Below are 24,806 nucleotides of genomic sequence, written 5' to 3' on the forward strand. Positions count from 1 at the left end.
AGGCAGTGGGATTAGTTTGGGATTGATACAGGGCTATGGGGAGAGAGCAGGGCAGTGGGATTAGTTTGGGGATTGATACAGGGCTATGGGGAGAGAGTGGGGCATTGGAATTAGCTTGGGATTGATACAGGGCTATGGGGAGAGAGTGGGACAGTGGGATTAGTTTGGGATTGATATCGGGCAATGGATAGAGAGTGGGGCAGTGGACTTAGTTTGGGATTGATACAGGTCTATGGGGAGAGAGCGGGGCAGTGGGATTAGTTTGGGATTGATACAGGGCTATGGGGAGAAAGCAGGGCAGTGGGATTAGTTTGGGATTGATGCAATGCTATGGGGAGAGAGTGGGGCAGTGGCATTAGTTTGGGATTGATACAGGGCTATGAGGAGAGAGAGGGGCAGTGGGATTAGTTTGGGGATTGATACAGTGCTATGGGGAGAGAGAGGGGCAGTGGGATTAGTTTGGGGATTGATACAGGGCCATGGGGAGAGAGTGGGGCAGTGGGATTAGTTTGGGAGTGATACAGGGCTTTGCGAAGAGAGCGGGGCAGTGGGATTAGACTGGGATTCATATAGGGCTATGGGGAGAGAGTGGGGCAGTGGGATTAGTTTGGGATTGATACAGGGCAATGGGGAGAGAAAGGGGCAGTGGGATTAGTTTGGGGATTGATACAGGGCTATGGGGAGAGAGTGGGGCAGTGGGATTAGTTTGGGGATTGATACAGGGCTATGGGGAGAGAGCGGGGCAGTGGGATTAGTTGGTGGGTTGATACAGGGCTATGGGGAGAGAGTAGGGACAATGGGATTAGTTTGGGAGTGATACAGGGCTTTGCGAAGAGAGCGGGGCAGTGGGATTAGTTTGGGATTGATACAGGGCAATGGGGAGAGAAAGGGGCAGTGGGATTAATTTGGGGATTGATACAGGGCTATGGGTAGAGAGTGAGGCAGTGGGATTAGTTTGGGGATTGGTACAGGGCTATGGGGACAGAGCGTGGCAGTGGGATTAGTTTGGGATTGATATCGGGCAATGGATAGAGAGTGGGGCAGTGGACTTAGTTTGGGATTGATACAGGGCAATGGGAAGAGAGAGTGCTGGTGGGATTAGTTTCGGATTGATACAGGGCCATGGGGAGAGAGCGGGGCAGTGGGATTAGTTTGGGATTGATGCAATGCTATGGAGAGAGAGCAGGGCAGTGGGATTAGTTTGGGGATTGATACAGGGCTATGGGGAGAGAGCAGGGCAGTGGGATTAGTTTGGGATTGATACAGGGCTATGGGGAGAGAGTGGGGCAATGGGATTAGTTTGGGATTGATACAGGGCTATGGGGAGAGAGTGGGGCATTGGAATTAGCTTGGGATTGATACAGGGCTATGGGGAGAGAGTGGGACAGTGGGACTAGTTTGGGATTGATACAGGGCTATGGGGAGAGAGTGGGACAGTGGGATTAGTTTGGGGATTGATACAGGGCTATGGGGAGAGAGCGGGGCAGTGGGATTAGATTGGGGTTTGATACAGGGCTATGTGGAGAGAGCGTGGCAGTGGGATTAGTTTGGGATTGATATCGGGCAATGGATAGAGAGTGGGGCAGTGGACTTAGTTTGGGATTGATACAGGGCAATGGGGAGAGAGAGTGGTAGTGGGATTAGTTTGGGATTGATACAGGGCTATGGGGAGAGAGCGGGGCAGTGGGATTAGTTTGGGGATTGATACAGGGCTATGGGGAGAAAGCAGGGCAGTGGGATTAGTTTGGGATTGATGCAATGCTATGGGGAGAGAGTGGGGCAGTGGGATTAGTTTGGGATTGATACAGGGCTATGAGGAGAGAGAGGGGCAGTGGGATTAGTTTGGGGATTGATACAGGGCCATGGGGAGAGAGTGGGGCAGTGGGATTAGTTTGGGAGTGATACAGGGCTTTGTGAAGAGAGCGGGGCAGTGGGATTAGACTGGGATTCATATAGGGCTATGGGGAGAGAGTGGGGCATTGGGATTAGATTGGGATTGATGCAGGGCAATGGGGAGAGAAAGGGGCAGTGGGATTAGTTTGGGGATTGATACAGGGCTATGGGGAGAGAGTGAGGCAGTGGGATTAGTTTGGGGATTGGTACAGGGCTACGGGGACAGAGCGGGGCAGTGGGATTAGTTTGGGGATTGATACAGTCCTGGGGGAGTTAGCAGGGTAGTGGAATTAGATTGGGGTTTAATACAGGGCTATGGGGAGAGAGCGTGGCAGTGGGATTAGTTTGGGATTGATATCGGGCAATGGATAGAGAGTGGGGCAGTGGACTTAGTTTGGGATTGATACAGGGCAATGGGAAGAGAGAGTGCTGGTGGGATTAGTTTCGGATTGATACAGGGCCATGGGGAGAGAGTGGGGCAGTGGGATTAGTTTGGGTTTGATACAGGGCTATGGGGAGAGAGCGGGGCAGTGGGATTAGTTTGGGATTGATACAGGGCTATGGGGAGAAAGCAGGGTAGTGGGATTAGTTTGGGATTGATGCAATGCTATGGGGAGAGAGTGGGGCAGTGGGATTAGTTTGGGATTGATACAGGGCTATGGGGTGAAAGAACGGCAGTGGGATTAGTCTGGGATTCATATAGGGCTATGGGTAGAGACTGGGGCAGTGGGATTAGTTTGGGATTGACACAGGGCTCTGGGGAGAGAGTGGGGAAGTGGGATTAGTTGGTGGGTTGATACAGGGCTATGGGGAGAGAGTGGGGCAGTGGGATTACTTTGGGGATTTATACAGGGCTATAGGGAGAGAGCGGGGCAGTGGGATTAGTCTGGGATTCATATAGGGCTATGGGGAGAGAGTGGGGCAGTGGGATTAGTTTGGGATTCATGTAGGGCTATGGGGAGAGAGTGAGGCAGTGGGATTAGTTTATGGTCTGATACAGGGCGATGGGGAGAGAGCAGGGTAGTGGCATTAGATTGGGGATAGATACAGGGCCATGGGGAGAGAGCAGGGTAGTGGGATTAGTTTGGGGATTGATACTGGGCTATGGGGAGAGAGCGGGGTAGTGGTATTGGTTGGGATTGATACAGGGCTGTGGGGAGAGAGCGGGGACAGTGGGATTAGTTTGGGGATTGATACAGGGCTATGGGGAGAGAGTGGGGTAGTGGAATTAGTTTGGGGATTGATACAGGGCTATGGGGAGAGAGCGGGGCAGTGGGATTAGTTTGGGGATTGATACAGAGCTATGGGGAGAGAGTGGGGTAGTGGAATTAGTTTGGGGATTGATACAGGGCTATGGGGAGAGAGTGGGTCAGTGGGATTAGTTTGTGATCTGATACAGGGCTATGGGGAGAGTGCGGGGCAGTGGGGTTAAATTGGGGATTGATACAGGGCTATGGGGGGAGAGTGGGGCAGTGGGATTAGTTTGGGGATTGATACAGGGCTAAGAGTAGACAGCAGGCCAGTGGGATTAGATTGGGAATTGATACAGGGCTATGGGGAGAGAGTGGGGCATTGGGATTAGTTTGGGATTGATACAGGGTTATGGGGAGAGTGTGGGGCAGTGGGATTAGTTTGGGATTGATACAGGGTTATGGGGAGACAGCAGGGTAGTGGGATTGGTTGGGATTGATACAGTGTTATGGGGAGAGAGCGGGGCAGTGGGATTAGTTTGGGATTGATACAGGGCTATGGGGTGAAAGCACGGCAGTGGGATAATTCTGGGATTCATATAGGGCTATGGGTAGAGACTGGGGCAGTGGGATTAGTTTGTGGTCTGATACAGGGCTATGGGGAGGGAGCAGGACAGTGGGATTAGTTTGGGATTGATACAGGGCTATGGGTAGAGAGTGGGGCAGTGGGATTAGTTTGGGATTGACACAGGGCCCTGGGGAGATAGCGGGGCAGTGGGATTTCTTTGGGATTGATACTGGGCTATGTGGAGAGCGCAGGACAGTGGGATTAGTTGGGGATTGATACAGGGCTAAGGGGTGAGAGTGGGGCAGTGGGGTTAATTTGGGGATTGATACTGGGCTATGTGGAGAGCGCACGACAGTGGGATTAGTTGGGGATTGATACAGGGTTATGGGGAGAGAGCGGGGCAGTGCGATTAGTTTGGGGATTGATACAGGGTTATGGGGAGAGAGCGGGGCAGTGGGATTAGTTTGGGGATTGATACAGGGCTTTGGGGAGAGAGTGGGACATTGCGATTAGTTTGGGGATTGATACAGGGCTATGGGGAGAGAGCGGGACAGTGGGATTAGTTTGGGATTGACACAGGGCCCTGGGGAGATAGCGGGGCAGTGGGATTTCTTTGGGATTGATACTGGGCTATGTGGAGAGCCGCACGACAGTGGGATTAGTTGGGGATTGATACAGGGCTATGGGGAGAGAGCGGGGCAGTGGGATTAGTTTGGGATTGATACAGGGCTTTGGGGAGAAAGCGGGGCAGTGGGATTAGTTTGGGATTGATACTGGGCTTTGGGGAGAGAGTGGGGCATTGGGATTAGTTTGGGGATTGATACAGGGCTATGGGGAGAGAGTGGGTCAGTGGGATTAGTTTGTGATCTGACACAGGGCTATGGGGAGAGTGCGGGGCAGTGGGGTTAAATTGGGGATTGATACAGGGGTATGGGGAGAGTGTGGGGCAGTGGGATTAGTCTGGGATTGATATAGGGCTATGGGGAGAGAGCGGGGCAGTGGGATTAGTTTGGGTATTAATACTGGTCTATGGGGAGAGAGCAGGGTAGTGGGATTGGTTGGGATTGTACAGGGCTATGGGGAGAGCGTGGGGCACTGGGATTAGTTCGGGATTGATATCGGGCAATGGGGAGAGAGTGGGGCAGTGGGATAAGTTTGGGATTGATACAGGGCTGTGGGGAGAGAGTGAGGCAGTGGGATTAGTTTGGGGATTGATACAGGGCTATGGGGAGAGAGTGGGACATTGGGATTAGTTTGGGGATTGATACAGGGCTATGGGGAGAGAGTGGGGAAGTGGGATTAGTTTGGGATTGATACAGGGCTGTGGGGAGAGAGTGAGGCAGTGGGATTAGTTTGGGGATTGATACAGGGCTATGGGGAGAGAGTGGGACATTGGGATTAGTTTGGGGATTGATACAGGGCTATGGGGAGAGAGTGGGGAAGTGGGATTAGTTTGGGATTGATACAGGGCTATGGGGAGAGAGTGAGGCAGTGGAATTAGTTTGGGGATTGATACAGGGCTCTGGGGAGAGAGCGGGGCAGTGGGATTAGTTTGGGGATTGATACAGGGCTATGGGGAGAGAGTGGTGTAGTGGGGTTGGTTGGTATTTATACAGGGCTATGGGGAGAGAGCGGGGCAGCGGGAATAGTCTGGGAATGATACAGGGCTGTGGGGAGAGAGCGGGGCTCTGGGATTGTTTGGGGATTGATACAGGGCTATTGGGATAGAGCGGGGCAGTGGCATTAGTTTGGGGATTGATACAGGGCTATGGGGAGAGAGCGGGGCAGTGGGATTAGTTTGGGATTGATACAGGGCTATGGGGAGAGAGTGGGGCAGTGGAATTAGTTTGGGATTGATACAGGGCTATGGGGAGAGAGTGGGGCAGTGGAATTAGTTTGGGATTGATACAGGGCTATGGGGAGAGAGCGGGACAGTGGGATTAGTTTGGGGATTAATACAGGGCTATGGGGAGAGAGCGGGGCAGTGGGATTATTCTGGGATTGATATAGGAGTATGGGTATAGAGTGGGGCAGTGGGATTAGTTTGTGGTCTGATACAGGGCTACGGGGAGGGAGCAGGACAGTGGGATTAGTTTGGGTTTGATACAGGGCTATGGGGTGAGAGTGGGGCAGTGGGGTTAACTTGGGGATTGATACTGGGCTATGTGGAGAGCGCAGGACAGTGGGATTAGTTGGGGATTGATACAGGGCTATGAGGAGAGAGCAGGACAGTGGGATTAATTTGGGTTTGATACAGGGCTATGGGGTGAGAGTGGGGCAGTGGGGTTAATTTGGGGATTGATACTGGGCTATGTGGAGAGCGCACGACAGTGGGATTAGTTGGGGATTGATACAGGGTTATGGGGAGAGAGCGGGGCAGTGGGATTAGTTTGGGGATTGATACAGGGCTTTGGGGAGAAAGCGGGGCAGTGGGATTAGTTTGGGATTGATACTGGGCTTTGGGGAGAGAGTGGGGCATTGGGATTAGTTTGGGGATTGATACAGGGCTATGGGGAGAGAGCGGGGCAGTGGGATTAGTTTGGGGATTGATACAGGGCTATGGGGAGAGAGCGGGGCAGTGGGATTAGTTTGGGATTGATACAGGGCTATGGGGTGAAAGCACGGCAGTGGGATTAGTCTGGGATTCATATAGGGCTATGGGTAGAGACTGGGGCAGTGGGATTAGTTTGTGGTCTGATACAGGGCTATGGGGAGGGAGCAGGACAGTGGGATTAGTTTGGGATTGATACAGGGCTAGGGGTAGAGAGTGGGGCAGTGGGATTAGTTTGGGATTGACACAGGGCCCTGGGGAGATAGCGGGGCAGTGGGATTTCTTTGGGATTGATACTGGGCTATGTGGAGAGCGCAGGACAGTGGGATTAGTTTGGGGATTAATACAGGGCTATGGGGAGAGAGCGGGACAGTGGGATTAGTTTGGGATTGATACAGGGCTATGGGTAGAGAGTGGGGCAGTGGGATTAGTTTGGGATTGACACAGGGCCCTGGGGAGATAGCGGGGCAGTGGGATTTCTTTGGGATTGATACTGGGCTATGTGGAGAGCGCAGGACAGTGGGATTAGTTGGGGATTGATACAGGGCTATGAGGAGAGAGCAGGACAGTGGGATTAATTTGGGTTTGATACAGGGCTATGGGGTGAGAGTGGGGCAGTGGGGTTAATTTGGGGATTGATACTGGGCTATGTGGAGAGCGCACGACAGTGGGATTAGTTGGGGATTGATACAGGGCTATGGGGAGAGAGCGGGGCAGTGGGATTAGTTTGGGGATTGATACAGGGCTTTGGGGAGAAAGCGGGGCAGTGGGATTAGTTTGGGATTGATACTGGGCTTTGGGGAGAGAGTGGGGCATTGGGATTAGTTTGGGGATTGATACAGGGCTATGGGGAGAGAGTGGGTCAGTGGGATTAGTTTGTGATCTGACACAGGGCTATGGGGAGAGTGCGTGGCAGTGGGGTTAAATTGGGGATTGATACAGGGGTATGGGGGGAGAGTGGGGCAGTGGGATTAGATTGGGATTGATACAGGGTTATGGGGAGAGTGTGGGGCAGTGGGATTAGTCTGGGATTGATATAGGGTTATGGGGAGAGAGCGGGGCAGTGGGATTAGTTTGGGTATTAATACTGGTCTATGGGGAGAGAGCAGGGTAGTGGGATTGGTTGGGATTGTACAGGGCTATGGGGAGAGCGTGGGGCACTGGGATTAGTTCCGGATTGATATCGGGCAATGGGGAGAGAGTGGGGCAGTGGGATTAGTTTGGGATTGATACAGGGCTGTGGGGAGAGAGCGGGACAGTGGGATTAGTTTGGGATTGATACAGGGCTATGGGGAGAGAGTGAGGCAGTGGGATTAGTTTGGGGATTGATACAGGGCTTTGGGGAGAGAGTGGGGCATTAGGATTAGTTTGGGGATTGATACAGGGCTATGGGAAGAGAGTGGGTCAGTGGAATTAGTTTGGGTTTGATACAGGGCTTTGGGGAGAGAGTGGGGCATTAGGATTAGTTTGGGGATTGATACAGGGCTATGGGAAGAGAGTGGGGCAGTGGAATTAGTTTGGGTTTGATACAGGGCTTTGGGGAGACAGCGAGGCAGTGGGATTAGTTTGGGGATTGATACAGGGCTATGGGGAGAGAGTGGGTCAGTGGGATTAGTTTGTGATCAGACACAGGGCTATGGGGAGAGTGCGGGGCAGTGGGGTTAAATTGGGGATTGATACAGGGGTATGGGGGGAGAGTGGGGCAGTGGGATTAGTTTGAGGATTTATACAGTGCTAAGAGTAGACAGCAGGCCAGTGGGATTAGTTTGGGATTGATACAGGGTTATGGGGAGAGAGTGGGGCATTGGGATTAGATTGGGGATTGATACAGGGTTATGGGGAGAGAGTGGGGCAGTGGGATTAGTTTGGGATTGATACAGGGTTATGGGGATAGAGCAGGGTAGTGGGATTGGTTGGGATTGATACAGGGCTATGGGGAGAGCGTGGGGCACTGGGATTAGTTCGGGATTGATATCGGGCAATGGGTAGAGAGTGGGGCAGTGGAATTAGTTGGGAATTGATAAAGGGCTATGGGGAGAGAGCGGGGCAGTGGGATTAGTTTGGCATTGATACAGGGCTATGGGGAGAGAGTGGGGCAATGGGATTTGTTAGGGGTTTGATACAGGGCTATGGGGAGAGAGTGGGACAGTGGGATTAGTTTGGGATTTATACAGGGCTATGGGAAGAGAGTGGGGCAGTGGGATTAGTTTGGGATTTGTATAGGGGTTAGGGTAGAGTGGGGCAGTCGGATTAGTTTGGGATTGACACAGGGCTATGGGGAGAGAGCGGGGCAGTGGGATTAGTTTGGGATTGATACAGGGCTATGGGGAGAGAGCGGGGCAGTGGGATTAGTTTGGGATTGATACAGGGCTATGGGGGGAGTGGGGCAGTGGGATTAGTTTGGGATTGATACAGGGCTACGGGGAGAGAGCAGGGCAGTGGGATTAGATTGGGGATTGATACAGGGCTCTGGGGAGAGAGCAGGGCAGTGGGATTAGATTGGGGTTTGATACAGGGCTCTGGGGAGAGAGCGGGGCTCTGGGATTAGATTGGGGTTTGATACAGGGCTATGGGGAGGGAGAGGGTCAGTGGGATTAGTTTGGGGATTGATACAGGGCTATGGGGAGAGAGCGGGGCAGTGGGATTAGTTTGGGGATTGATACAGGGCTATGGGGAAAGAACGGGGCAGTGGGATTACTTTGGGGATTCATACAGGGCTGTAGGGAGAGAGCGGGGCAGTGGGGTTAAATTGGGGATTGATACAGGACTATGGGGAGAGAGTGGGGCAGTGGGATTAGTTTGGGATTGATACAGGGCTATGGGGAGAGAGTGGGACAGTGGGATTAGATTGGGGTTTGATACAGGGCTATGGGGAGAGAGCAGGGCAGTGGGATTAGTTTGGGATTGATACAGGGCTATGGGGAGAGAGTGGAGCAGTGGGATTAGTTTGTGGTCTGATACAAGGCTATGGGGAGAAAGTGGGGATATGGCATTAGTTTGGGGATTGATACAGGGCTATCGGGATAGATTGGGACAGTGAGATTAGTTTGGGATTGATACAGGGCTATGGGGAGACAGTGGTGTAGTGGGGTTGGTTTGGTATTTATACATGGCTATGGGGAGAGAGCGGGGCAGCGGGAATAGTCTGGGAATGATACAGGGCTGTGGGGAGAGAGCGGGACAGTGGGATTAGTTTGGGGATTAATACAGGGCTATGGGGAGAGAGCGGGACAGTGGGATTAGTTTGGGATTGATACAGGGCTATGGGTAGAGAGTGGGGCAGTGGGATTAGTTTGGGATTGACACAGGGCCCTGGGGAGATAGCGGGGCAGTGGGATTTCTTTGGGATTGATACTGGGCTATGTGGAGAGCGCAGGACAGTGGGATTAGTTGGGGATTGATACAGGGCTATGGGGAGAGAGCGGGACAGTGGGATTAGTTTGGGGATTGATACAGGGCTATGGGGAGAGAGCGGGGCAGTGGGATTATTCTGGGATTGATATAGGAGTATGGGTATAGAGTGGGGCAGTGGGATTAGTTTGGGATTGATACAGGGTTATGGGGAGAGAGTGGGGCAGTGGGATTAGTTTGGGATTGATACAGGGTTATGGGGAGAGAGTGGGGCAGTGGGATTAGTTTGGGATTGATACGGGGTTATGGGGAGAGAGCAGGGTAGTGGGATTGGTTGGGATTGATACAGGGCTATGGGGAGAGCGTGGGGCACTGGGATTAGTTCGGGATTGATATCGGGCAATGGGTAGAGAGTGGGGCAGTGGAATTAGTTGGGAATTGATAAAGGGCTATGGGGAGAGAGCGGGGCAGTGGGATTAGTTTGGCATTGATACAGGGCTATGGGGAGAGAGTGGGGCAATGGGATTTGTTTGGGGTTTGATACAGGGCTATGGGGAGAGAGTGGGACAGTGGGATTAGTTTGGGATTTATACAGGGCTATGGGAAGAGAGTGGGGCAGTGGGATTAGTTTGGGATTTGTATAGGGGTTAGGGTAGAGTGGGGCAGTCGGATTAGTTTGGGATTGACACAGGGCTATGGGGAGAGAGCGGGGCAGTGGGATTAGTTTGGGATTGATACAGGGCTATGGGGAGAGAGCGGGGCAGTGGGATTAGTTTGGGATTGATACAGGGCTATGGGGGGAGTGGGGCAGTGGGATTAGTTTGGGATTGATACAGGGCTACGGGGAGAGAGCAGGGCAGTGGGATTAGATTGGGGATTGATACAGGGCTCTGGGGAGAGAGCGGGGCAGTGGTATTAGATTGGGGTTTGATACAGGGCTCTGGGGAGAGAGCGGGGCTCTGGGATTAGATTGGGGTTTGATACAGGGCTATGGGGAGGGAGAGGGGCAGTGGGATTAGTTTGGGGATTGATACAGGGCTATTGGGAGATTAGGGCAGTGGGATTAGTTTGGGGATTGATACAGGGCTACAGGGAGAGAGAGGGGCAGTGGGATTAGATTGGGGATTGATACAGGGCTATGGGGAGAGAACGGGGTACTGGGATTACTTTGGGGATCATACAGGGCTGTAGGGAGAGAGCGGGGCAGTGGGGTTAAATTGGGGATTGATACAGGGCTATGGGGGGAGAGTGGGGCAGTGGGATTAGTTTGGGGATTGATACAGGGCTATGGGGAGAGAGCAGGGCAGTGGGATTAGTTTGGGGATTGATACAGGGCTATGGGGAAAGAACGGGGCAGTGGGATTACTTTGGGGATTCATACAGGGCTGTAGGGAGAGAGCGGGGCAGTGGGGTTAAATTGGGGATTGATACAGGGCTATGGGGAGAGAGTGGGGCAGTGGGATTAGTTTGGGATTGATACAGGGCTATGGGGAGAGAGTGGGGCAGTGGGATTAGTTTGGGGATTGATACAGTGCTAAGAGTAGACAGCAGGCCAGTGGGATTAGATTGGGGTTTGATACAGGGCTATGGGGAGAGAGCAGGGCAGTGGGATTAGTTTGGGATTGATACAGGGCTATGGTGAGAGAGTGGAGCAGTGGGATTAGTTTGTGGTCTGATACAAGGCTATGGGGAGAAAGTGGGGATATGGCATTAGTTTGGGGATTGATGCAGGGCTATCGGGATAGATTGGGACAGTGAGATTAGTTTGGGATTGATACAGGGCTATGGGGAGACAGTGGTGTAGTGGGGTTGGTTGGTATTTATACATGGCTATGGGGAGAGAGCGGGGCAGCGGGAATAGTCTGGGAATGATACAGGGCTGTGGGGAGAGAGCGGGGCTTTGTGATTGTTTGGGGATTGATACAGGGCTATTGGGATAGAGCGGGGCAGTGGGATTACTCTGGGGATTGATACAGGGCTATGGAGAGAGAGCAGGGCAGTGGCATTAGTTTGGGATTGATACTGGGCTATGGGGAGAGAGCGGGGCAGTGGAATTAGTTTGGGATTGATACAGGGCTATGGGGAGAGAGCGGGACAGTGGGATTAGTTTGGGATTGATACAGGGCTATGGGGAGAGAGTGGGGCAGTGGAATTAGTTTGGGATTGATACAGGGCTATGGGGAGAGAGCGGGACAGTGGGATTAGTTTGGGGATTAATACAGGGCTATGGGGAGAGAACGGGACAGTGGGATTAGTTTGGGATTGATACAGGGCTATGGGTAGAGAGTGGGCCAGTGGGATTAGTTTGGGATTGACACAGGGCCCTGGGGAGATAGCGGGGCAGTGGGGTTTCTTTGGGATTGATACTGGGCTATGTGGAGAGCGCAGGACAGTGGGATTAGTTGGGGATTGATACAGGGCTATGGGGAGAGAGCGGGACAGTGGGATTAGTTTGGGGATTGATACAGGGCTATGGGGAGAGAGCGGGGCAGTGGGATTATTCTGGAATTGATATAGGAGTATGGGTATAGAGTGGGGCAGTGGGATTAGTTTGTGGTCTGATACAGGGCTATGAGGAGAGAGCAGGACAGTGGGATTAATTTGGGTTTGATACAGGGCTATGGGGTGAGAGTGGGGCAGTGGGGTTAATTTGGGGATTGATACTGGGCTATGTGGAGAGCGCACGACAGTGGGATTAGTTGGGGATTGATACAGGGTTATGGGGAGAGAGCAGGGTAGTGGGATTGGTTGGAATTGCTACAGTGTTATGGGGAGAGAGCGGGGCAGTGGGATTAGTTTGGGATTGATACAGGGCTATGGGGTGAAAGCACGGCAGTGGGATTAGTCTGGGGATTGATACAGTGCTAAGAGTAGACAGCAGGCCAGTGGGATTAGATTGGGGTTTGATACAGGGCTATGGGGAGAGAGCAGGACAGTGGGATTAGTTTGGGATTGATACAGGGCTATGGTGAGAGAGTGGAGCAGTGGGATTAGTTTGTGGTCTGATACAAGGCTATGGGGAGAAAGTGGGGATATGGCATTAGTTTGGGGATTGATACAGGGCTATCGGGATAGATTGGGACAGTGAGATTAGTTTGGGATTGATACAGGGCTATGGGGAGAGAGTGGTGTATTGGGGTTGGTTGGTATTTATACATGGCTATGGGGAGAGAGCGGGGCTTTGTGATTGTTTGGGGATTGATACAGGGCTATTGGGATAGAGCGGGGCAGTGGGATTACTTTGGGGATTGATACAGGGCTATGGAGAGAGAGCAGGGCAGTGGCATTAGTTTGGGATTGATACTGGGCTATGGGGAGAGAGCGGGGCAGTGGAATTAGTTTGGGATTGATACAGGGCTATGGGGAGAGAGCGGGACAGTGGGATTAGTTTGGGATTGATACAGGGCTATGGGGAGAGAGTGGGGCTGTGGAATTAGTTTGGGATTGATACAGGGCTATGGGGAGAGAGCGGGACAGTGGGATTAGTTTGGGGATTAATACAGGGCTATGGGGAGAGAACGGGACAGTGGGATTAGTTTGGGATTGATACAGGGCTATGGGTAGAGAGTGGGGCAGTGGGATTAGTTTGGGATTGACACAGGGCCCTGGGGAGATAGCGGGGCAGTGGGATTTCTTTGGGATTGATACTGGGCTATGTGGAGAGCGCAGGACAGTGGGATTAGTTGGGGATTGATACAGGGCTATGGGGAGAGAGCGGGACAGTGGGATTAGTTTGGGGATTGATACAGGGCTATGGGGAGAGAGCGGGGCAGTGGGATTATTCTGGGATTGATATAGGAGTATGGGTATAGAGTGGGGCAGTGGGATTAGTTTGGGATTGATACAGGGTTATGGGGAGAGAGTGGGGCAGTGGGATTAGTTTGGGATTGATACAGGGTTATGGGGAGAGAGTGGGGCAGTGGGATTAGTTTGGGATTGATACAGGGTTATGGGGAGAGAGCAGGGTAGTGGGATTGGTTGGGATTGATACAGGGCTATGGGGAGAGTGTGGGGCACTGGGATTAGTTCGGGATTGATATCGGGCAATGGGTAGAGAGTGGGGCAGTGGAATTAGTTGGGAATTGATAAAGGGCTATGGGGAGAGAGCGGGGCAGTGGGATTAGTTTGGCATTGATACAGGGCTATGAGGAGAGAGTGGGGCAATGGGATTTGTTTGGGGTTTGATACAGGGCTATGGGGAGAGAGTGGGACAGTGGGATTAGTTTGGGATTTATACAGGGCTATGGGAAGAGAGTGGGGCAGTGGGATTAGTTTGGGATTTGTATAGGGGTTAGGGTAGAGTGGGGCAGTCGGATTAGTTTGGGATTGACACAGGGCTATGGGGAGAGAGCGGGGCAGTGGGATTAGTTTGGGATTGATACAGGGCTATGGGGAGAGAGCGGGGCAGTGGGATTAGTTTGGGATTGATACAGGGCTATGGGGGGAGTGGGGCAGTGGGATTAGTTTGGGATTGATACAGGGCTACGGGGAGAGAGCAGGGCAGTGGGATTAGATTGGGGATTGATACAGGGCTCTGGGGAGAGAGCGGGGCAGTGGGATTAGATTGGGGTTTGATACAGGGCTCTGGGCAGAGAGCGGGGCTCTGGGATTAGATTGGGGTTTGATACAGGGCTATGGGGAGGGAGAGGGGCAGTGGGATTAGTTTGGGGATTGATACAGGGCTACAGGGAGAGAGAGGGGCAGTGGGATTAGATTGGGGATTGATACAGGGCTACAGGGAGAGAGAGGGGCAGTGGGATTAGATTGGGGATTGATACAGGGCTATGGGGAGAGAACGGGGTAGTGGGATTGGTTGGGATTGATACAGGGCTATGGGGAAAGAACGGGGCAGTGGGATTACTTTGGGGATCATACAGGGCTGTAGGGAGAGAGCGGGGCAGTGGGGTTAAATTGGGGATTGATACAGGGCTATGGGGGGAGATTGGGGCAGTGGGATTAGTTTGGGGATTGATACAGGGCTATGGGGAGAGAGCAGGGCAGTGGGATTAGTTTGGGGATTGATACAGGGCTATGGGGAAAGAACGGGGCAGTGGGATTACTTTGGGGATTCATACAGGGCTGTAGGGAGAGAGCGGGGCAGTGGGGTTAAATTGGGGATTGATACAGGGCTATGGGGAGAGAGTGGGGCAGTGGGATTAGTTTGGGATTGATACAGGGCTATGGGGAGAGAGTGGGGCAGTGGGATTAGTTTGGGGATTGATACAGTGCTAAGAGTAGACAGCAGGCCAGTGGGATTAGATTGGGGTTTGATACAGGGCTATGGGGAGAGAGCAGGGCAGTGGGATTAGTTTGGGATTGATACAGGGCTATGGTGAGAGAGTGGAGCAGTGGGATTAGTTTGTGGTCTGATACAAGGCTATGGGGAGAAAGTGGGGATATGGCATTAGTTTGGGGATTGATACAGGGCTATCGGGATAGATTGGGACAGTGAGATTAGTTTGGGATTGATACAGGGCTATGGGGAGACAGTGGTGTAGTGGGGTTGGTTGGTATTTATACATGGCTATGGGGAGAGAGCGGGGCAGCGGGAATAGTCTGGGAATGATACAGGGCTGTGGGGAGAGAGCGGGGCTTTGTGATTGTTTGGGGATTGATACAGGGCTATTGGGATAGAGCGGGGCAGTGGGATTACTCTGGGGATTGATACAGGGCTATGGAGAGAGAGCAGGGCAGTGGCATTAGTTTGGGATTGATACTGGGCTATGGGGAGAGAGCGGGGCAGTGGAATTAGTTTGGGATTGATACAGGGCTATGGGGAGAGAGCGGGACAGTGGGATTAGTTTGGGATTGATACAGGGCTATGGGGAGAAAGTGGGGCAGTGGAATTAGTTTGGGATTCATACAGGGCTATGGGGAGAGAGTCGGAGAGTGGGATTAGTTTGGGGATTGATACAGGGCTATAGGGAGAGAGCAGGACAGAGGGATTAGTTTGGGATTGATACAGGGCTATGGGTAGAGAGTGGGGCAGTGGGATTAGTTTGGGATTGACACAGGGCCCTGGGGAGATAGCGGGGCAGTGGGATTTCTTTGGGATTGATACTGGGCTATGTGGAGAGCGCAGGACAGTGGGATTAGTTGGGGATTGATACAGGGCTATGGGGAGAGAGCGGGGCAGTGGGATTATTCTGGGATTGATATAGGAGTATGGGTATAGAGTGGGGCAGTGGGATTAGTTTGTGGTCTGATACAGGGCTATGAGGAGAGAGCAGGACAGTGGGATTAATTTGGGTTTGATACAGGGCTATGGGGTGAGAGTGGGGCAGTGGGGTTAATTTGGGGATTGATACTGGGCTATGTGGAGAGCGCACGACAGTGGGATTAGTTGGGGATTGATACAGGGTTATGGGGAGAGAGCAGGGTAGTGGGATTGGTTGGAATTGATACAGTGTTATGGGGAGAGAGCGGGGCAGTGGGATTAGTTTGGGATTGATACAGGGCTATGGGGTGAAAGCACGGCAGTGGGATTAGTCTGGGGATTGATACAGTGCTAAGAGTAGACAGCAGGCCAGTGGGATTAGATTGGGGTTTGATACAGGGCTATGGGGAGAGAGCAGGGCAGTGGGATTAGTTTGGGATTGATACAGGGCTATGGTGAGAGAGTGGAGCAGTGGGATTAGTTTGTGGTCTGATACAAGGCTATGGGGAGAAAGTGGGGATATGGCATTAGTTTGGGGATTGATACAGGGCTATCGGGATAGATTGGGACAGTGAGATTAGTTTGGGATTGATACAGGGCTATGGGGAGACAGTGGTGTAGTGGGGTTGGTTGGTATTTATACATGGCTATGGGGAGAGAGCGGGGCTTTGTGATTGTTTGGGGATTGATACAGGGCTCTTGGGATAGAGCGGGGCAGTGGGATTACTTTGGGGATTGATACAGGGCTATGGGGAGAGAGCGGGACAGTGGGATTAGTTTGGGGATTGATACAGGGCTATGGGGAGAGAGCGGGGCAGTGGGATTATTCTGGGATTGATATAGGAGTATGGGTATAGAGTGGGGCAGTGGGATTAGTTTGGGATTGATACAGGGTTATGGGGAGAGAGTGGGGCAGTGGGATTAGTTTGGGATTGATACAGGGTTATGGGGAGAGAGTGGGGCAGTGGGATTAGTTTGGGATTGATACAGGGTTATGGGGAGAGAGCAGGGTAGTGGGATTGGTTGGGATTGATACAGGGCTATGGGGAGAGCGTGGGGCACTGGGATTAGTTCGGGATTGATATCGGGCAATGGGTAGAGAGTGGGGCAGTGGAATTAGTTGGGAATTGATAAAGGGCTATGGGGAGAGAGTGGGGCAATGGGATTTGTTTGGGGTTTGATACAGGGCTATGGGGAGAGAGTGGGACAGTGGGATTAGTTTGGGATTTATACAGGGCTATGGGAAGAGAGTGGGGCAGTGGGATTAGTTTGGGATTTGTATAGGGGTTAGGGTAGAGTGGGGCAGTCGGATTAGTTTGGGATTGACACAGGGCTATGGGGAGAGAGCGGGGCAGTGGGATTAGTTTGGGATTGATACAGGGCTATGGGGGGAGTGGGGCAGTGGGATTAGTTTGGGATTGATACAGGGCTACGGGGAGAGAGCAGGGCAGTGGGATTAGATTGGGGATTGATACAGGGCTCTGGGGAGAGAGCGGGGCAGTGGGATTAGATTGGGGTTTGATACAGGGCTCTGGGGAGAGAGCGGGGCTCTGGGATTAGATTGGGGTTTGATACAGGGCTATGGGGAGGGAGAGGGGCAGTGGGATTAGTTTGGGGATTGATACAGGGCTATTGGGAGATTAGGGCAGTGGGATTAGTTTGGGGATTGATACAGGGCTACAGGGAGAGAGAGGGGCAGTGGGATTAGATTGGGGATTGATACAGGGCTATGGGGAGAGAACGGGGTAGTGGGATTGGTTGGGATTGATACAGGGCTATGGGGAAAGAACGGGGCAGTGGGATTACTTTGGGGATCATACAGGGCTGTAGGGAGAGAGCGGGGCAGTGGGGTTAAATTGGGGATTGATACAGGGCTATGGGGGGAGAGTGGGGCAGTGGGATTAGTTTGGGGATTGATACAGGGCTATGGGGAGAGAGCAGGGCAGTGGGATTAGTTTGGGGATTGATACAGGGCTGTAGGGAGAGAGCGGGGCAGTGGGGTTAAATTGGGGATTGATACAGGGCTATGGGAGAGAGTGGGGCAGTGGGATTAGTTTGGGATTGATACAGGGCTATGGGGAGAGAGTGGGGCAGTGGGATTAGTTTGGGGATTGATACAGTGCTAAGAGTAGACAGCAGGCCAGTGGGATTAGATTGGGGTTTGATACAGGGCTATGGGGAGAGAGCAGGGCAGTGGGATTAGTTTGGGATTGATACAGGGCTATGGTGAGAGAGTGGAGCAGTGGGATTAGTTTGTGGTCTGATACAAGGCTATGGGGAGAAAGTGGGGATATGGCATTAGTTTGGGGATTGATACAGGGCTATCGGGATAGATTGGGACAGTGAGATTAGTTTGGGATTGATACAGGGCTATGGGGAGACAGTGGTGTAGTGGGGTTGGTTGGTATTTATACATGGCTATGGGGAGAGAGCGGGGCAGCGGGAATAGTCTGGGAATGATACAGGGCTGTGGGGAGAGAGCGGGGCTTTGTGATTGTTTGGGGATTGATACAGGGCTATTGGGATAGAGCGGGGCAGTGGGATTACTCTGGGGATTGATACAGGGCTATGGAGAGAGAGCAGGGCAGTGGCATTAGTTTGGGATTGATACTGGGCTATGGGGAGAGAGCGGGGCAGTGGAATTAGTTTGGGATTGATACAGGGCTATGGGGAGAGAGCGGGACAGTGGGATTAGTTTGGGGATTGATACAGGGCTATGGGGAGAGAGTGGGGCAGTGGAATTAGTTTGGGATTGATACAGGGCTATGGGGAGAGAGCGGGACAGTGGGATTAGTTTGGGGATTAATACAGGGCTATGGGGAGAGAGCGGGACAGTGGGATTAGTTTGGGATTGATACAGGGCTATGGGTAGAGAGTGGGGCAGTGGGATTAGTTTGGGATTGACACAGGGCCCTGGGGAGATAGCGGGGCAGTGGGATTTCTTTGGGATTGATACTGGGCTATGTGGAGAGCGCAGGACAGTGGGATTAGTTGGGGATTGATACAGGGCTATGGGGAGAGAGCGGGACAGTGGGATTAGTTTGGGGATTGATACAGGGCTATGGGGAGAGAGCGGGGCAGTGGGATTATTCTGGGATTGATATAGGAGTATGGGTATAGAGTGGGGCAGTGGGATTAGTTTGGGATTGATACAGGGTTATGGGGAGAGAGTGGGGCAGTGGGATTAGTTTGGGATTGATACAGGGTTATGGGGAGAGAGTGGGGCAGTGGGATTAGTTTGGGATTGATACAGGGTTATGGGGAGAGAGCAGGGTAGTGGGATTGGTTGGGATTGATACAGGGCTATGGGGAGAGTGTGGGGCACTGGGATTAGTTCGGGATTGATATCGGGCAATGGGTAGAGAGTGGGGCAGTGGAATTAGTTGGGAATTGATAAAGGGCTATGGGGAGAGAGCGGGGCAGTGGGATTAGTTTGGCATTGATACAGGGCTATGGGGAGAGAGTGGGGCAATGGGATTTGTTTGGGGTTTGATACAGGGCTATGGGGAGAGAGTGGGACAGTGGGATTAGTTTGGGATTTATACAGGGCTATGGGAAGAGAGTGGGGCAGTGGGATTAGTTTGGGATTTGTATAGGGGTTAGGGTAGAGTGGGGCAGTCGGATTAGTTTGGGATTGACACAGGGCTATGGGGAGAGAGCGGGGCAGTGGGATTAGTTTGGGATTGATACAGGGCTATGGGGAGAGAGCGGGGCAGTGGGATTAGTTTGGGATTGATACAGGGCTATGGGGGGAGTGGGGCAGTGGGATTAGTTTGGGATTGATACAGGGCTACGGGGAGAGAGCAGGGCAGTGGGATTAGATTGGGGATTGATACAGGGCTCTGGGGAGAGAGCGGGGCAGTGGGATTAGATTGGGGTTTGATACAGGGCTCTGGGGAGAGAGCGGGGCTCTGGGATTAGATTGGGGTTTGATACAGGGCTATGGGGAGGGAGAGGGGCAGTGGGATTAGTTTGGGGATTGATACAGGGCTATTGGGAGATTAGGGCAGTGGGATTAGTTTGGGGATTGATACAGGGCTACAGGGAGAGAGAGGGGCAGTGGGATTAGTTTGGGGATTGATACAGGGCTATGGGAAGAGAGTGGGTCAGTGGAATTAGTTTGGGGATTGATACAGGGCTATGGGGAGAGAATGGGGCAGTGGGATTAGTTTGGGATTGATACAGGGTTATGGGGAGAGAGTGGGGCAGTGGGATTAGTTTGGGATTGATACAGGGTTATGGGGAGAGAGTGGGGCAGTGGGATTAGTTTGGGATTGACACAGGGCCCTGGGGAGATAGCGGGGCAGTGGGGTTTCTTTGGGATTGATACTGGGCTATGTGGAGAGCGCAGGACAGTGGGATTAGTTGGGGATTGATACAGGGCTATGGGGAGAGAGCGGGACAGTGGGATTAGTTTGGGGATTGATACAGGGCTATGGGGAGAGAGCGGGGCAGTGGGATTATTCTGGGATTGATATAGGAGTATGGGTATAGAGTGGGGCAGTGGGATTAGTTTGTGGTCTGATACAGGGCTATGAGGAGAGAGCAGGACAGTGGGATTAATTTGGGTTTGATACAGGGCTATGGGGTGAGAGTGGGGCAGTGGGGTTAATTTGGGGATGGATACTGGGCTATGTGGGAGAGCGCAGGACAGTGGATTAGTTGGGGATTGATACAGGGCTATGGGGAGAGAGCAGGGGGTCAGTGGGATTAGTTTGGGATTGATACAGGGCTATGGGGGAGAGCGCGTGGCAGTGGGATTAGTTTGGGATTGATACAGGGCTATGGGGTGAGAGTGGGACAGTGGGATTAGATTGGGATTGATACAGGGCTCTGGGGAGAGCGGCAGGCCAGTGGGATTAGATTGGGATTTGATACAGGGCTATAGGGAGAGATCAGGGACAGTGGAATTAGTTTGGGGAGAGATACAGTGCTATGGGGAGAGAGGGAACAGTGGGATTAGTTTGGGGATTGATACAGGGCTATGGGGAGAGAGCTGGGAAGTGGGATTAGTTTGGGGATTGATACAGGGCTATCGGGGATAGAGGTGGGGCAGTGGATTAGTTTGGGATTGATACAGGGCTATGGGGAGAGAGAGGGGCAGTGGGGTTTGTTTGGGATTGATACATGGCTATGGGGAGAGAGCGGGGCTTTGTGATTGTTTGGGGATTGATACAGGGCTATTGGGATAGAGCGGGGCAGTGGGATTACTTTGGGGATTGATACAGGGCTATGGAGAGAGAGCAGGGCAGTGGCATTAGTTTGGGATTGATACTGGGCTATGGGGAGAGAGCGGGGCAGTGGAATTAGTTTGGGATTGATACAGGGCTATGGGGAGAGAGCGGGACAGTGGGATTAGTTTGGGATTGATACAGGGCTATGGGGAGAGAGTGGGGCTGTGGAATTAGTTTGGGATTGATACAGGGCTATGGGGAGAGAGCGGGACAGTGGGATTAGTTTGGGGATTAATACAGGGCTATGGGGAGAGAACGGGACAGTGGGATTAGTTTGGGATTGATACAGGGCTATGGGTAGAGAGTGGGGCAGTGGGATTAGTTTGGGGATTGATACAGTGCTAAGAGTAGACAGCAGGCCAGTGGGATTAGATTGGGGTTTGATACAGGGCTATGGGGAGAGAGCAGGGCAGTGGGATTAGTTTGGGATTGATACAGGGCTATGGTGAGAGAGTGGAGCAGTGGGATTAGTTTGTGGTCTGATACAAGGCTATGGGGAGAAAGTGGGGATATGGCATTAGTTTGGGGATTGATACAGGGCTATCGGGATAGATTGGGACAGTGAGATTAGTTTGGGATTGATACAGGGCTATGGGGAGACAGTGGTGTAGTGGGGTTGGTTGGTATTTATACATGGCTATGGGGAGAGAGCGGGGCAGCGGGAATAGTCTGGGAATGATACAGGGCTGTGGGGAGAGAGCGGGGCTTTGTGATTGTTTGGGGATTGATACAGGGCTATTGGGATAGAGCGGGGCAGTGGGATTACTCTGGGGATTGATACAGGGCTATGGAGAGAGAGCAGGGCAGTGGCATTAGTTTGGGATTGATACTGGGCTATGGGGAGAGAGCGGGGCAGTGGAATTAGTTTGGGATTGATACAGGGCTATGGGGAGAGAGCGGGACAGTGGGATTAGTTTGGGATTGATACAGGGCTATGGGGATGGAGTGGGGCAGTGGAATTAGTTTGGGATTGATACAGGGCTATGGGGAGAGAGCGGGACAGTGGGATTAGTTTGGGGATTAATACAGGGCTATGGGGAGAGAGCGGGACAGTGGGATTAGTTTGGGATTGATACAGGGCTATGGGTAGAGAGTGGGGCAGTGGGATTAGTTTGGGATTGACACAGGGCCCTGGGGAGATAGCGGGGCAGTGGGATTTCTTTGGGATTGATACTGGGCTATGTGGAGAGCGCAGGACAGTGGGATTAGTTTGGGGATTGATACAGGGCTATGGGGAGAGAGCGGGGCAGTGGGATTATTCTGGGATTGATATAGGAGTATGGGTATAGAGTGGGGCAGTGGGATTAGTTTGTGGTCTGATACAGGGCTATGGGGAGAGAGCAGGACAGTGGGATTAATTTGGGTTTGATACAGGGCTATGGGGTGAGAGTGGGGCCGTGGGGTTAATTTGGGGATTGATACTGGGCTATGTGGAGAGCGCACGACAGTGGGATTAGTTGGGGATTGATACAGGGTTATGGGGAGAGAGCAGGGTAGTGGGATTGGTTGGAATTGATACAGTGTTATGGGGAGAGAGCGGGGCAGTGGGATTAGTTTGGGATTGATACAGGGCTATGGGGTGAAAGCACGGCAGTGGGATTAGTCTGGGGATTGATACAGTGCTAAGAGTAGACAGCAGGCCAGTGGGATTAGATTGGGGTTTGATACAGGGCTATGGGGAGAGAGCAGGGCAGTGGGATTAGTTTGGGATTGATACAGGGCTATGGTGAGAGAGTGGAGCAGTGGGATTAGTTTGTGGTCTGATACAAGGCTATGGGGAGAAAGTGGGGATATGGCATTAGTTTGGGGATTGATACAGGGCTATCGGGATAGATTGGGACAGTGAGATTAGTTTGGGATTGATACAGGGCTATGGGGAGACAGTGGTGTAGTGGGGTTGGTTGGTATTTATACATGGCTATGGGGAGAGAGCGGGGCTTTGTGATTGTTTGGGGATTGATACAGGGCTCTTGGGATAGAGCGGGGCAGTGGGATTACTTTGGGGATTGATACAGGGCTATGGGGAGAGAGCGGGACAGTGGGATTAGTTTGGGGATTGATACAGGGCTATGGGGAGAGAGCGGGGCAGTGGGATTATTCTGGGATTGATATAGGAGTATGGGTATAGAGTGGGGCAGTGGGATTAGTTTGGGATTGATACAGGGTTATGGGGAGAGAGTGGGGCAGTGGGATTAGTTTGGGATTGATACAGGGTTATGGGGAGAGAGTGGGGCAGTGGGATTAGTTTGGGATTGATACAGGGTTATGGGGAGAGAGCAGGGTAGTGGGATTGGTTGGGATTGATACAGGGCTATGGGGAGAGCGTGGGGCACTGGGATTAGTTCGGGATTGATATCGGGCAATGGGTAGAGAGTGGGGCAGTGGAATTAGTTGGGAATTGATAAAGGGCTATGGGGAGAGAGTGGGGCAATGGGATTTGTTTGGGGTTTGATACAGGGCTATGGGGAGAGAGTGGGACAGTGGGATTAGTTTGGGATTTATACAGGGCTATGGGAAGAGAGTGGGGCAGTGGGATTAGTTTGGGATTTGTATAGGGGTTAGGGTAGAGTGGGGCAGTCGGATTAGTTTGGGATTGACACAGGGCTATGGGGAGAGAGCGGGGCAGTGGGATTAGTTTGGGATTGATACAGGGCTATGGGGGGAGTGGGGCAGTGGGATTAGTTTGGGATTGATACAGGGCTACGGGGAGAGAGCAGGGCAGTGGGATTAGATTGGGGATTGATACAGGGCTCTGGGGAGAGAGCGGGGCAGTGGGATTAGATTGGGGTTTGATACAGGGCTCTGGGGAGAGAGCGGGGCTCTGGGATTAGATTGGGGTTTGATACAGGGCTATGGGGAGGGAGAGGGGCAGTGGGATTAGTTTGGGGATTGATACAGGGCTATTGGGAGATTAGGGCAGTGGGATTAGTTTGGGGATTGATACAGGGCTACAGGGAGAGAGAGGGGCAGTGGGATTAGATTGGGGATTGATACAGGGCTATGGGGAGAGAACGGGGTAGTGGGATTGGTTGGGATTGATACAGGGCTATGGGGAAAGAACGGGGCAGTGGGATTACTTTGGGGATCATACAGGGCTGTAGGGAGAGAGCGGGGCAGTGGGGTTAAATTGGGGATTGATACAGGGCTATGGGGGGAGAGTGGGGCAGTGGGATTAGTTTGGGGATTGATACAGGGCTATGGGGAGAGAGCAGGGCAGTGGGATTAGTTTGGGGATTGATACAGGGCTGTAGGGAGAGAGCGGGGCAGTGGGGTTAAATTGGGGATTGATACAGGGCTATGGGGAGAGAGTGGGGCAGTGGGATTAGTTTGGGATTGATACAGGGCTATGGGGAGAGAGTGGGGCAGTGGGATTAGTTTGGGGATTGATACAGTGCTAAGAGTAGACAGCAGGCCAGTGGGATTAGATTGGGGTTTGATACAGGGCTATGGGGAGAGAGCAGGGCAGTGGGATTAGTTTGGGATTGATACAGGGCTATGGTGAGAGAGTGGAGCAGTGGGATTAGTTTGTGGTCTGACACAAGGCTATGGGGAGAAAGTGGGGATATGGCATTAGTTTGGGGATTGATACAGGGCTATCGGGATAGATTGGGACAGTGAGATTAGTTTGGGATTGATACAGGGCTATGGGGAGACAGTGGTGTAGTGGGGTTGGTTGGTATTTATACATGGCTATGGGGAGAGAGCGGGGCAGCGGGAATAGTCTGGGAATGATACAGGGCTGTGGGGAGAGAGCGGGGCTTTGTGATTGTTTGGGGATTGATACAGGGCTATTGGGATAGAGCGGGGCAGTGGGATTACTCTGGGGATTGATACAGGGCTATGGAGAGAGAGCAGGGCAGTG

At 52.5% G+C, this 24,806-nt stretch overlaps 1 protein-coding gene across 1 annotated transcript in view; it reads right to left on the reverse strand.

Moving 5' to 3' along the window:
- LOC121278077 (calpain-2 catalytic subunit-like) overlaps nucleotides 1–24,806 on the reverse strand; it is a 310,699-nt gene that overhangs the window by 179,376 nt on the left and 106,517 nt on the right. The gene's annotated exons all lie outside the window — the stretch shown is intronic.

Source organism: Carcharodon carcharias, chromosome 5, assembly GCF_017639515.1.
Source record: "Carcharodon carcharias isolate sCarCar2 chromosome 5, sCarCar2.pri, whole genome shotgun sequence".
Classification (NCBI taxonomy): domain Eukaryota; kingdom Metazoa; phylum Chordata; class Chondrichthyes; order Lamniformes; family Lamnidae; genus Carcharodon; species Carcharodon carcharias.